Source organism: Vicugna pacos, chromosome X (genome assembly GCF_048564905.1).
Source record: "Vicugna pacos chromosome X, VicPac4, whole genome shotgun sequence".
Classification (NCBI taxonomy): domain Eukaryota; kingdom Metazoa; phylum Chordata; class Mammalia; order Artiodactyla; family Camelidae; genus Vicugna; species Vicugna pacos.
The window spans coordinates 109,490,892-109,504,324 of NC_133023.1; the positions used below are offsets into that span (position 1 = coordinate 109,490,892).

General features: G+C 36.1%; 1 pseudogene; it reads left to right on the top strand.

Annotated features, from left to right (window-relative positions):
- Positions 1-10,778: 10,778 nt before the first annotated feature.
- Positions 10,779-11,528, top strand: LOC102545611 (dnaJ homolog subfamily B member 6-like; annotated as a pseudogene).
- The last annotated feature ends 1,905 nt before the right edge of the window (positions 11,529-13,433 follow it).

Sequence of the window (13,433 nt, forward strand, 5' to 3'; positions counted from 1 at the left end):
TCTTTGGGTCCCAAGCTTTGTAGAAGGCTCTCCTGTTTGATTCCTCATCTTAGGTGGATCATAGGCTTTGGCTCCTATTCCGTGAGCTCCACAAGACTGTGAAAAACAAAGTTTGTTAGGCTCAGAAAATGCTCTGAAAGTAAAAGTTGGCTTTGGAGAGCTGCTGAGCCCTTTTGGGTCCTTGCCTTGGGTCTTCACTTTGGATCCTGAATAATAATTTCTTATTTTCTTTCCAGCTTGTAGGTGTATTCAAAAAGATTTATAAAGTGTTTGTATTCACTTTGTTTTGTTTTTTGTGGAAGAGTCAGTATGGACACCTGGTCTGCCAGTTTACTAGAAACAAAAATGATTGCTATCTTTTCCATGTGGTAGTACTCAATTCTGGTAAGAATACAGTGAGACAGACACTCTCATATATATACTGGTGGCTGTATAGATAGGTATAATCTTCCTGGATAATAAAATGTACAAAGAGCCTTATAAATAGTCATATACTTGGGCATAATAACTGTAAATGTAGTTTATGTCCTAGGGATATGATAAGAAATGCAGAAAAGCGAATTTTGTTTATGGGTTAAAGCATGGTACACATCCATATAACATTATATAGCAATTATAGCTGTATTTTAGAAAAATATATAGGGACATGTGGAAATGCTTACAATATAATACTAAATAAAAAATTAGGATACAAAATTATACACAAAGCATTGTACTACGCATACAGAAAAAGTGTTGAGTTGAAATAATTACTAGACATTTTGTTGGGTATCTGTTAGAAAAATATGAGTGCTTTTAGTTAACTTTAATTTTTTTTTCTGTATTTTCAAAATTTTTCTGTATCTTTAAACTTTCCTGTATCTCTTTTGAAATAAACTTTTATTTATAAAAGAAAAATAAAGGGATTCTTTTTCTTTGCCATTTTTCTTTGTTTTTAAATAGAAGTCCTAGACAGTAAAATGGTCTTAAATGTTGGTACTCTGAAAAATTGACCTTTCCTAGTGCTTCAATAACACACTTCATTCTGCCAGTGTTTAATGATTAAGAATGTCCTTTGTGTAAAAGATAGCACTTTTAATGAATGATTTGAAAAATTATACCTGATTAAAGGTGATTAAGAAACAGCCTGAAAAATAGTCAGTCTGGTGTTTTCAGGCATTTTAACAAGCAGAAAGAATTTACTGCAAAGGTGATCCCATTGATTATGCAAAAGCGCCATCATTAAGAGGTCTGGAAAAAACAGCTTGACCTAAAACAAGCTTCTCTAGCAACCCGTAAACTTGGGCCAACTCTGCATGCTCTTAATATTATTTCTCTTTATTTTTTTACTGAAGTACAGTTACAATGTGTCATTTCTGGTGTACAGCACAATGTCCCAGTCATGCATATATATACATACATATATTCATTTTCATACTCTTTCTCCTTCAAGGTTATTACAAGATATTGAACATAGTTCCCTGTGCTGTACAGAAGAAACTTTTTTAAAATGTATTTTTATACATAGTGGCTAACACTTGTAAATCTCAAACTCCCGAATTTATCCCTTCCCACCCCCTTTCCCTGGTAACCAACCATAAGATCGTTTACTATGTCTGCAAGTCTGTTTCTATTTTGTAAATGAGTTCAGTAGTGTCCTCTTTTTTCTTCTTTTTTTAGATTCCACATATGAGTGATATCATATGGTATTTTTATTTCTCTTTCTGGCTTACTTCACTTAGAATGACAATCTCTAGGTCCATCCATGTTGCTGCAAATGGCATTATTTTATTACTTTTTATGGCTGAGTAGTATTCCATTATATAAATGTACCAAAATTTCTTTATCCAGTCATCTGCCCATGGACATTTACATTGCTTCCATGTCTTGGCTATTGCATACAGTGCTGCTATGAACATTGTGGTGCATGTATCTTTTCACATTAGAGTTTCCTCCAGATGTGTGCCCAGAAGTGGGATTGCTGGATCATATGGTAAGTCTATTTTTAGTCTTTCAAGGAATCTCCATACTGTTTTCCATTATGGCTTCACCAAACTACATTCCCACCAACAGTGCAGGAGGGTTCCCTTTTCTCCATACCCTCTCCAGCATTTATTGTTCATGGACTTTTGAATGATGGCCATTCTGACTGGTGTGAGCTGATACCTCACTGTAGTTTTGAATTGCATTTCTCTTATAATTAGTGATATTGAGCATTTTTTCATGTGCTTATTGGCATTTGTATGTCTTCATTGGAGAATTGCTTGTTTAGGTCCGCTGACCATTTTTGGACTGGGTTGTTTGTTTTTTTCTTATTAAATTGTATAAGCTATTTATATATTCCGGAGATTAAGCTTTTGTCAGTCACATCATGTGCAAATATTTTCTCCCATTCCATAGGTTGCCTTTGTTTTGCTAATGGTTTCCTTTTCTGTACAAAAGCTTATAAGTTTAATGAGGTCCCATTTTTTTTTTTGCTTTTATTTCTATTGCTTGGGTAGACTGCCCTAGGAGAACATTGCTAAGATTTATTCCAGAGAATGTTTTGCCTATGTTTTCTTCTAGGAGATTTATCATGTCCTGTCTTATACTTAAGTCTTAAGCCATTTTGAGTTTATTTTTGTGTATGGAGTGAGAGAGTGTTCTAACTTCATTGATTTACATGCTGCTATCCAGTTTTCCCAACAACACTTGCTGAAGAGACTGTCTTTTCTCCATTGTATATTCTCTGGCCTCCTTTGTCAAAGATTAACTGACCATAGGTCGCTGGGTTTATTTCTGGGCACTCTATTCTGTTCCATTGATCCATTATGTCTGTTTTTATGCCAATTCTATGCTATTTTGATTACTGTAGCTCTGTAGTATTGTCTGGAGTCTGGGAAGTTTATTCCTTCAGCTTCATTCTTTTCCTTCAGTATTGCTTTGGCAATTCTGGGTCTTTTGTGATTCCACATAAATTTTAGGATTATTTGTTCTAGTTCTGTGAAAAATGTCCTAGGTAATCTGATAGTTATCACATTAAATCTGTAGATTGCTTTGGGTAGTATGGCCATTTTAACAAAAGTAACTCTTCCAATCTTTTATAACATCCCTAGATGTATCTTTGATGCCTAGTACATTGCCTGGCATACACCTGGCATTATATATTTAATACACATAAATTATAATTGGCTCTTATAATTATTCAGAAATTCTCCATTCATGTATGTTTCCACTATCTTGGTAAAATTCCATGCATGACTCAGTGGCCTGTATCTTCAACACCCTCATACTTTACTCAGCCATCATCAATGCCAATGTCCACAGCTACTCTGTTGCCAGAATAATATGTCTAAAATGCTATTTTTGTCATGTCTCTCACCTGCTAAAAACCACCAAACCACAAAACACACCAATGTCTCTCTTTCATCCATAAGATAAAATTAAAACATTCAAACACTTTAATTTGCATCTAAAACTCTCCAAAACCTAGCCCAAACCTATTTTTTCAAGTATTTACCTCCCAAAATTCCTCTGTACTCATAGTGTGCTTCCTTATTGGATTATTCTTCCTGTTTCACTCCAGCTGCTCAAGTTCCACTTCCTCTATGAAATCTTTCCCAGTTACTCCAACTCATTGTAAACTTATCATCTTATGAAATCCAATTATCATTTAAGTTTTGCATTTTGATGCAAAATATACCTTATCTTGCATTTTAAAACATATACATATCTACCTATCTTGAAATTATAATTTTTCAGAGTATAGGAACCACACTTGTTATTTGCTTCTTTGCCCACAATCCTAGAATAATAAGTGAAAACAGTAGATAGAACACAGATACTTGCTGGTTAATTGGCACACTCACATTTCCCTCCCTCCATTCCTTTCTTTCATTTATTTACTACTTTTGAGCATCTATTCTGTATGCCTGACAGTGAGGACATAAAAATGACAAGGCACATCCTCTTGTTTCAAGGACTTTACTGTCCAGATTTCTATCACCAAGGAACATTAAAGAATCCACTGATCATCTGGTGGAAGAGGTCTGAATTCTAATTTCTTGACCTGATAATCATTATTGCTTTTACAAAATTCTATTTTTGTCTGAACTTTCATTATTGCATTTTTTAAGGATACATTTGCTATTAAACAGAGGTTAGTGGCTAAAACAAAATAAGGGCCATGTAGAAGACTCTAGACCAGTGATTCTCAAACCTTGGTTGCACATAATCCCCTGGGGAGCTCTTAAAAGATATCCAATGCTTGTGTACCAATATAGATCTAATCAATCAGAATAAAGAGAGGTGGCCTATCTAGAAATCGCCTTTTTAAAAGCTCCCCAGGTGGTTCTAATATGCAACAAAAGGTGAAAAATACTGCTCTAGGCTAAAATAAAATTGCATTTCTATATATTAATTACAACTATGTTGAAAGCATAGTAACAAACGTGTAATTTACATATTCATATGAAAATAAAATAGTGCCATCATATCCATTGGTTTAAACAAGTAAATGAGGAAATATCTTCTAGGAAATAATTTCAAAATTCTTTACTATTTTTAATCAGTGTGGATAAAGAAATTACCAGCTCTTACATCTTACAATATATTAGCTCTCTATTTTCATTTTGCAAAATTAAATTATGAGCTAAATTTCTCTCCATTTCTGTTTTTAAAATACTGGTTTGGACTGAGATGATCTAATAGCAAATGTAAAGGTCAGCTATATTACACAAAGCTCATACGAATCTAGAGCAGTGGTTCTCAAATTCCTCAGGCCCTAGAATCACCTGGAAGATTTACTTAAACCAGATCGCTGAACCCCAGCTCCAGAGTTTCTGATTCAGTAGGTCAGAGGTAGAGCCCCATAATTTGCATTTTGGACAGATTCTGAGGTGATGCTGATGCTACTGTTCCAGAGATCACACTTTGAGAACTACTGTTTTAGAGTAACAGCTCATAATAGATGTTTGATAAATATTTGATCAATTTGAGTCAAATGGTGTTTTGAGGGTATAGAACCCAAAGCACATTTCAATATGTATAAGAATAAACCATATTTTCATCAGGTTACTATTTTTCAAGGTCTTGCTCGTGAATCACTATATAAAAATCACTTTAAGTAGCTATTTAAAATGCAGCTCCCTGGGTTCCATAAAAGACCAATCTAAATAGAATGTCTCCTGGTGTGGCCAAAGAGCCTGAATTTTTAACAAAATCCCTGGGCATTTCTTGCACACATTAAAATTTGAGAACTAATGTTTTACTTTCTTACACTAGTCTTTCTTTCTGGAATGCAGTTTCTCTCCATCTCTACAAAAATCCTGTCCCCTTCTTCAAAGCACAGTTCAAATATAAATTATTTTCAAGCAGTCTCCTCTGATTTCATAATTACCACATTCAGCAGAAAGAGTACAGGGAACTGTTGGATGCTCTAGGATAGGGCAGTGAGGCAGCTGAAACAGAGGTGAAGGTTTGGCTCTGAGTTTTACACAGAGGTTATACACCTAAGTTTATAAATATGAATGGGAAGCTACAAGAGTTTTAAGGAGGATACATATAAAATTACTTAACAGTGAATCCCTTGGTCAATATAGTTATATTTGAGGCAGAGGTATGGGGGGCATGCATGGATAGGAGAGGAGACGTGGAGGAGAAAAGGAGACAGAATGGCTGCACATTGCATAACTTCAAGTGTGCATTAGGGAAAATGGATAATAACATTCACTGAGTTTCCTTTCCTTACCCAAGAGGAGAACAAAATAGGCAACCACCTTACTCAGTTGGTCTTGAGCCTATCATGGGGAATGAACAACATGAAGGAGTTAGATCAGGTAGTTGGCAATGGCATCCAAGAGGGCTGAGGGTTAAGTGTGGAGCTAATAAGTGACAGAGTTAGAAGTTGAACTCAAGAACTTCTTTAACACCTATGGTAATTTTCTCTAAGTATGGTACCTGTCTTCCTGATCAGAATTTGCATTTCTTGCAAGCTCTCCAGATGATTTTGGTAAACACTAAATTTTAAAAACTACTAATCTACTATACTGGAAATGTATGGAAAAGTATGATGATTATCAAAACTTGGACAAATCCTTGTAGCCTCCTCCCACTCAGCAGCTAGTAGAAATTATACAAACCAATGTAATACATAAAAACAGATGATACATATTTGGAAAAACAAAGAGGACCTTGAGGACTGGTATTAGGCACTTTCTTCTTCTTTTCATTCTCAACAGTTTATGTAAGATAATCATCCAGGCCATCAACTAATACTTACTGAATGCTTTTGATATATTTGCTACCACAGGATAATGTTGTTTGTAATTTGTTGTCTTAAATATCTCTCACAATTAAAGAAAAGAATTGCTAAGACATTGCTTTTTTTTTTCCTATAAAGAGCTAGAACCACAGACAGGACTTAGAGATCATTTAATCCAAACATCTAATTTTAGAGACATGGAACTGATTGAAGCCCAGAGAGATCAAAAATTAATTTGTTCCAAGTCCCTAAACTATTGAGAGACACAGCCAGTGACTAGATTTCTGGTCTCCTGTCAGTCTTGTGTTCTTTTTTTAAAAGTGTCAAGATTTAGTGAATATTCTAGCAGCCCAAGTCTGTGGAAGTGTCAAACTCGCTGACTTCAGTGCCATTTATTTTTATACATAGTAGTGCTGGGATGGGGGTGTGGCTGCAGAAATTCACATCAATGTATATTTTGCAAAGCCTTCATGTAAAAGTTAAAAATAGGAAATGCTATAGCAAACATTTTGCCATATACTTTTATAAGAGTATGTGCTCTCTAGGTATAAAATTTTATCACCTCACCATCAAAAATTGATTGCTAGATTATCTTGCTAGCTAAAACAAACCATTAAGTGTAGTAGATTAGTACACTCTCCAAGTGATATTTATTCTCTTCATTTGACAATTGACTGGTCACACCTGCTTTCTTTTCCATACCATGTACATGGAATTATCAAGAAAAAGGCCTACCAGACATTCAGTTAGCCCAGCTGTCACACATCTGTTGCTGTCTCTATAAATGTACCAATTTGCTGGTAATTACTCCTCTGATAACAATCAAAAACTTCACACCTTTTTTTTTTACTGTGATGGTCTCTTCTTCCATCAGAACTGTCTCAATGACTTTGTAATCCAAAGATTCCAGAACATGTTATCCAACAATTTCTGATCCTCCAAATGGACTGGCAAATAAGTCTGGCACCCACATAGCGATTTGAAAGCTTACAGATGTCTCGGTGTATTCCACTGAGTTTCAAAACAAGAACCTAGACTAGCTAACAAAAGTCTAAAGCCATTATTTTACTCCAAACATGACTATAAACTTGCTATGAGAGTGTAAGTAACTGCATTATTTTGTCCTAAGTTTTCCGATCTGTAGTATGTGCAGGAAGACTGACTTATCCATTACACTTTACAAATCTTTTTGGAGTTTAGTTCATGTTTGCTGTGTTCTCAAGGTTTGTGCCCCACCCCCCACCAAATTCATATGTTGAAAACCTAATGCCCAAGGTGATGGTATTAGGAGCAAGGGTTTGGGGGTGATTAAGTCATGAAAGCCGAGCCTTCATGGATGGAATTAGTTCCCTCCTAAGAGGCCCCAGAAAGCTAGCTCACTCCTTTTACTATGTGAGAAGTCTGAAGCCCAGAAGAGGGCCCCCACCCGATCATGCTGGCATTCTGATCTGGGTCATCCAGTCTCCAGAACTGTGAGAAGTAAGTGTTTTGTTTGTTTGTTTTCTTTTTAATTGAAGTATAGTCAGTCACAATGCGTATAGCACAGGGAACTATATTCAATATCTTATTATAACCTTTAATGAAAAGGAATATGAGAAAGAAATGTTTGTTGTTTAAAAGCTGCCCAGTATATAGTATTTTGTTATAACTGAAACTGTTTTGTTATAGCTGAAACTAACAGACAATGATATATAAATTTCCTTGGGCATCAACTATGTTGTGGTAATAGCTTCTTTTGGAAATTTGAAATTTATAAATCTACTAGCTGTTTTTCTTAATAGATTAAGTAATAAATACTACCACTTATTTATATAGCACTAGATTATTCAAAAGAGTTTCAACCATAATGCATTAATTTAAGTACCTACTATGTGCCAGACATTGTGCTAGGTGCTAGAACTATAAAAATGACTAAAACCCAGTCCCTTGCTTTTGGAGTCTGAAGCAGCCCTATATAATCTCTTTCCTGCTCAAGTTCTCAGCCAATTGAGATGTAGGACATAGCAGTAAGGTAGATAGGTACCAATATAAACTTTATATCTCATAAAACTGATATTCAAGAATATGTTATTTCTAAGGCCAGGTGGGTTTCATAACCAGAATTAATTATAAACTTAAACATGTACCAGGATTAGACCTAAAAAATGGAGCCAATCCCCGAAGAACAGCACAGGGAACATGCTCCCTGCAGGCAGATGCTCCCAAGGAAGTAGGAGACAGGAAAGGGCTGCACTACACATGCTTAATCTCTGCGTCCGAAGTTACTGATCAAATAATGTAGTCCTCTCTTGTCCCCAGTTAAGAATGAATAAAGAAATAGATAGAGGCCAGGTGTATTATATTAAAGAATGTCTTTCCACGTAGAAGGAAACATCAGGAGTAAAGAGGAACCAGTCCCCTACCCTGACACCTGCCCCCTGCCCTCAAGGACCTCCTCTCTTTGATATTCACAGAAACCCTGAAAGGTAAATAAGAAGTAATTATTTTATATGTTTCATGTACGAGGAAGCTGAGATCTGGAAAAGTCACATAGCTAGGTTGAAATCAAGAGAATAATATCTCAATTCTTTATGGCTTGGATTTGGATATTGTTACCAATAAAATCAGATCAGGGACTTGTCTACACAATGCTACATTCTTTCTTTTGCAAGGGAAACACAGTCACAAAAACATCTGGAATCAAAGCTTAGCTAAGATTTTGACCAAAACATCTATCATCTTGTGTATAGATGGGGTTATTTGCAAATTTGAATCTTCTACCTAAGAACAGATAAGCTTTAAAAAATTGAATGACACTCTAGTGAAGTTTTTATAGGGAAAGCAGCCAGGCAAAGGTGAGACAAACAAGTAAGATGAAAGAAAACCAGGCAGTTATCCAATGCTCAATATGAGAAAAAGAATGCCTAATCTGGTCAGCTGGCACTGTGTTTCTATGAGAGTTATAAGAGTCACTAATACTTGTTGAGATTCTGACATTTTTAGGTTCTGGCTAAAAGCACTATTTATGTGCACTATCATTTAATTTTTACAACAAATGTACAAAGAACTTATATCTTTCTTTTCAGATGGGAAAACAGATTTATTTAGATCAAGTGACTTATCTGTTTTTCACATAATCACTAATATATGGTAGTGTAAGGATCTGAACTTAAGACTTCTGACTCGAGAGCCCATGTCCTTAACCAGTACATTAAGAGAAGAAATTGAGTTACCTCTGGATGCCGCACATTCCAGCAAGGGAAAATTAAATAGATCTAAGATAGCCACTTTATTTTCAAGCTTGTAATACAGTTAGATACACATCACGCAAGCATTAAAAAGGCTGAAAAAACGTTGACAGTGCACAAGTGAGCACAAAGGAACATACTAATAAGTGCACGAACTCTGAGAGGAGCTGGAATGAAAAAGTGATCAGAGCAAGAGTGAAGCTGACAAGCCCGTGCGTTTAGAGATGGGATAGCCTGCTTCAGGAAGTAGTCAATCCTCATCATTGGAGGGGTGTCCCACACAGGTTGGATGGACAAACACGTGGTAGATCAATTTGGGTTGTTTTGAATTGCTTCTAAAGTCCCAACAAACCTGAGAGTCTGTGATTTAGTCAACTTACTTTGAATAGCCACCATGTGCCTAGTACTAGGATAAGCTCTTTTCACAAAGAGAAATAAGACACACCCTCAAGGAGCCCACAGTCTAATGCGGCAGTTAGCACAACCCAGAAATGTAGACTGAAGCACAGTAAGTGCGCATATGGCATGGGAGCAAGAAGACCTACGCCTAACTCGAATTGGGAAGGGGAAATTAAAAAGGGAAATTGGACATTTCTTACAGGTAATGCTTAAACTAACCCTTGAAGGAAGAGTAAAATTTAGCCAGGTGTTCCAGTTATCTATCGCAGTGTCACCAACTATCTCTAAAACTTAAAACAATAGGTATTTATTCATAATCTGGGTACCCACTTAGCAGCTGGGCTGACTGGTATAGAATACAATAGTTTCATTCACATGCCTGGTGCCTTGGAGGAGATGGCCTTAAAGATGGGTCTCAGCTAGAACCCTCTCTCCCTCTCCACAAGATTCATCCAGCAGAGTAGGTGGATTCTTACAAGGTGACCCTGAGCTTCAGGAATGGGTGCCCTAAGTGATCAAGATGGAGGCTGCAAGGCTTCTTATAGCTTAGCCTCAGAAGTCAGGTGGTATCACGTCCAACATAATCTATTGGTTACACATATGGGCCAGTGTGGGTGGGGACACACAATCGTGTAAATACTCGGAAGGTGTGGTTTATTGGAGGCTTGCATATAGTCTGGTTACCACATCAGGCTAAGATGTTTGGGAGACTGGGAGTGTACAATTTTCAGCTAGATGGGATATCATGCACAAAGACCAAGGCATATGAGAATAAGTCCTGAGAAACAGTGGCATGGCAGTGCATGAGCCAAGGGATGACCCGGGCCACGCCCTATTTCTCTGCCTTCCAGGCATCGGCTCCTGCATCCTAGGTCCCACATAGATGACCCTAAAACCAGAAATGAGGGATCGTTTCAACAGCCTATCAAAACATGGTGGACTACTATGATGTTCTAGGTGTGCAAAGACATGCCTCAGCCCTTTAAGGCTATTAAAAAAGCATATCAGAAACTGGCGCTGAAGTGGCAACCAGATAAAAATCCTGAAAATAAAAACTAAGCAGAGAGAACATTCAAACCCTGAGAATAAAGAATAAGCAGAGAGAAAGTACAAACAAGTAGCTGAGGTGTACAAGGTGTTATCAGATGCTAAAAAACAGAACATCTATGACAAATATACCAAAGAAAGGTTAAATGGTGAAGGTTAAAGTGGAAGTCATTTTAACAATCCATTTCAGTTTGGCTTTACATTCCATAACCCAGATGACGTCTTCGGGGGATTTTTTGGTGGAAGGGATCCGTTTTCATTCGACTTCTTCAAAGACCCTCTTGAGGACTTTTTTTGGAATTGAGGAGCCCCAATGGAAGCAGAAGGTGAGGCACAGAGTCTTTTTCTCTACCTTCAGTGGATTTCCATCTTTTGCAGGGAGATGTGCTTCTTTGATACAGGATTTACCTCCTTCGGCTCACTAAATCACAGAGTCTCACTCTTCCATGTCATTTGGTAGTAGTTGGATGGGCAACTTCAAATCTTTATCAACTTCTGAAATTGTTAATGGCAGAAAAATCACTACCAAGAGTAGCGTCGAGAATGGTCAAGATAGAGCAGAAGTTGAAGATGACCATTTAAAGTCGTTAAGGATAAATAATAAGGAGCAGCTGCTATGCTTGGATAACAAGTAATTCAACGCATGCATTTAACAGAAATGTTAACTGTAACAAGTTCCATTTGGGGGTTAACAGGACTTTTTTTGAAGATGTCAAATGAACTCAACTTTCAGTATAACTGTACCTGAAGTATTTATAAACAGCTCATCCTAGCCACTGTTGGTTATAGACTTTGAGTTTATTGTCAGGAACACATAATAGGACCATTTTTTGGTCTTTAAAATTGTTGTTCATCTCTGCATGCACTTTGCTTTACTATTAAAAGTAATCCAGGGTGGCTGTGACTCTTTCCTACACAAACACTAGCACAGACCTGCTTTTCTATTGTGTTTGAAATGTGAGCCACGTAGTGAAAGCCTGCTGTGAAGACTGCTAGGATAAATCTTCCATAAAATATATATATATTTTTAGTATTTAGTACTGAAATACATTAATGCACTAATGGTAATGCATTTCTCATTTAATTAATATAAACAGGATGTTTTCTAGTTGTGCATGAATGCTGGCAACTTAGTAAGTTTTGATAATTGTTTATTTTATTGAAGTGTAGTTTACTTACAATGTTATATTAGTTTTGTGTGTAAAATATAGTGATTGGTATTTTTATATATTATATTCCATATAAATGTATTATAAAATAATGCCTATATACTCTTACTGTACATTACATCATTGTATCTTGTTTATTTTATACCTAGTAGTTTGTACCTCTTAATCTGCTTCACCTATTTTGTCCCTCTCCCCACCCATCTCCCCACTGGTAGCCATTAATTTATTCTATCTGTGAGACTGTTTCTGATTTGTTATATTCATTCACTTTTTTATTTTTTATATTCCACATATAAGTGAAAACGGACAGTATTTATCTTTCTCTGACTTACCAAAGTAAGCATAGTATCATCCAGGTCCACCCCTGTTGTTGGTGGCAAAATTTTTATTTTTACTTTTTTATGGCTCAGTAATATCCCATTGTGTGTGTGTGTATGTGTATGTGTATAAATATATATATTTTTCACATCTTCTTTATCCATTCATCTGTTGATGGACATTTAGGTTGCTTCTGTATCTTGACTATTGTAAATAATACAGCTATGAACATTAGGGTGCATATCTTTTTGAATTAGTGTTTTCATTTTCTTTGGCTATATACCCAGGAGTGGAATTGCTGGATCATATGGTAGTCCTACTTTCAGTTCTTTGAGGAACCTCCATACTGTTTTCCACAGTAGCTATGCCAATTTACATTCTCACCAACACTGTCCTAGGGCTTTGTTTTCTCCACATTCTTGCAAAGACTTGTTATTTTTTGTCTTTTTGATGATAGTCCTTCTGACAGGTGTGAGGTGATATCTCATTGTGGTTTTGATTTGTATTTCCCTGATGATGAATGATGTTGAGCATCCTTTCGTGTCTGCTGGCCATCAGTATGTCTTCTTTGGAAAAATGACTATTCAAGTCTTCTGCCCATTTTTAAATTTTTTTAAAAATACTGAATCATATGAATTCTTTATATATTTTTGATATTAACCCCTTATCAGACAAATCATTTGCAAATATCTTCTCCCATTCAGTGAGTTGCATTTTTGTTTTGTTGATGGTTTCCTTTAATGTGCAAAAATTTTTAAATTTGATTAGGTTCCACATGTTTATTTTTGCTCTTATTTCCCTCACCTGAGGAGACAGATCAAAAAAAAATTGCTAAGACCTATGTAAAAGAGTGTACTGCCTATGTGCTCTTTTAGGAGTTTTATGATTTCAGGTCTTACATTTAGGTCTTCAATCCATTTTGAGTTCATTTTTTTATATGGTGTGAGAAAATGTCCTAATTTCATTCTTTTTCATGTAGCTGTCCAGTTTTCCCAACACTATTTATTAGAGAAACTATTTTCTCATTGTATTTTTTGGCTGCTTTGTCACAGA